The sequence below is a fragment of the Meles meles genome, chromosome X (genome assembly GCF_922984935.1).
Source record: "Meles meles chromosome X, mMelMel3.1 paternal haplotype, whole genome shotgun sequence".
Lineage (NCBI taxonomy): Eukaryota > Metazoa > Chordata > Mammalia > Carnivora > Mustelidae > Meles > Meles meles.
This window is the reverse complement of record NC_060087.1, coordinates 45,422,198-45,423,882: the sequence shown is the minus strand read 5'-3', so window position 1 is coordinate 45,423,882 and position 1,685 is coordinate 45,422,198. Positions and strand designations below refer to the sequence as shown.

At 50.1% G+C, this 1,685-nt stretch overlaps 1 pseudogene; it reads right to left on the bottom strand.

Annotated features, from left to right (window-relative positions):
• Positions 1 to 661: 661 nt before the first annotated feature.
• On the bottom strand, positions 662 to 1,485 carry LOC123934630 (annotated as a pseudogene).
• Positions 1,486 to 1,685: the final 200 nt, after the last annotated feature.

Here is a 1,685-nt window from a genome sequence, read left to right as displayed (position 1 = left end):
GGCAGATGAATCTGCTCATGGTCCCTCAGTACTCTCTCTCCTCACTGCAGTTGGCAGCATCGGGGGTGGAATTCCCTTACTGTGTTTCCAGCTCAATGTTCTCTATGTGGTCTCTCTATCTTCTGTTGTGCAGAAGCTGTTCAGTCAGCTCTCCGTTCTTCTTCAGGAGGAATTGCTGTATACGTAGGTATAGATTTGCTATGTCCACGAAGGAGGTAAGTTCAGGATCTTCCTACATTGGCATCTTGGGTTAGAACCCTTTGGAATTTTCTACGTAGACAGTCATGACATCTGCAAACAATGACAGTTTTATTTCTTCCTTTCCAATCTGTATAGCTTTCATTATTTCTCTTTATTGAGAATTCCTGGGATGGTGGTTATCACCCCCCAGCCTGGAAGGAGGAACCAATACTGTACGAAAACACTCAGAAATCATACTGTCCCAACACCCCTGGCCAACACCAGGAAGAGAAAGGTCATTCCCTTGAAAACTGGCCAGTCTATGTTCATCTAGGAAGGGCTGGCAGAACTGACACAGAGGGGACTATGGCATGATACTGGGGGCAGGATGGGGGTCTATTGGACCGCACGCTGGCTCCTCAAAAACCAGGGGAGAAGCAGATTCACCTTTTCTCTGGGGCTGCCATCTTTTAAGCTTTTTTTAAGAGACCCATTTCTTACCCTTGATAAGGCTGTCCGTTTTCAAAGCAACAATTTCATCCTGTACGTTGAGCACACGGTTTTCAGCAGTGAGATAGATACAATTCTGTGATGTGGCAGTCATCTTGGAGATGTTCTGGGCTTCCTGGACCTTGCCCAGTCCAATGTAGCCAGGGTTCTTGCTTAGGGCTTCTCCAAGCATCCTGGTGGCCTCAGCCTCACCTTCAGCCTACACAGTCTTTGCTGCTGTTCCTGCTTTGCTTTTTCCACCTGAAATTGGGCTCCCTGGGCCTCCTGCTGAGCTACTTGTTTGGCTTCCATAGCAGCTGTGTACACTCTCAGCTAAAGCTCTGCTCTGTGATGACTGCATCATCCGGGATAAGGCTGAATTCCTCAGCCCTCTCTGTCAGCGTCCATGAGATCAACAAGGATGTCTGGGCTCACTGGATAATTGGCTGCGAGATACTGAACTTGGCCACACCACCCTCGAGCACCTTCTTGACAGCTGATGGCAGTCCTCACTCCTCCTAGTCTAGCCCTAGGCACTGGTACATGCTGGGAAGCTCCATGACGTTGGGTTGAGACAGCACTCACAGGAAGATGCTTACCATCTGCAGGTCTTTCATGCCTGTGGGAGAGGAAATTTTTTAGGGTCTAGCCTGAATGTCCTAGATGATGGGGTACTGGAACCAGGGGGTCCTGAAGTGAAGGCCCTCATCTGATTAGAGAAGATGGCTCTGTGCCCACGTTCTGTGGTGAAACAGACTCATGAATGCTGTAGGCCATGGTGCCGGCCCCCAGCAGCAACTTTAGCACCTTGCCCATGTCCCTCTATGTCTTTCAAGTTCTGGGCCACGGTCTGATCCTGAGTCCGGTGGCCCCAAAGGCAAGAAGGGGGGCCGGCCTGCTTCTACCCCACTTCACTTTAGAGATATCACCCTTCCCATGTGGATCCGGGGCCCAAGGTCCTCACAGGAGAAAGGACGCCAGAAGTGCCCCAATCTGTATATATCTTCTTGTCTCGT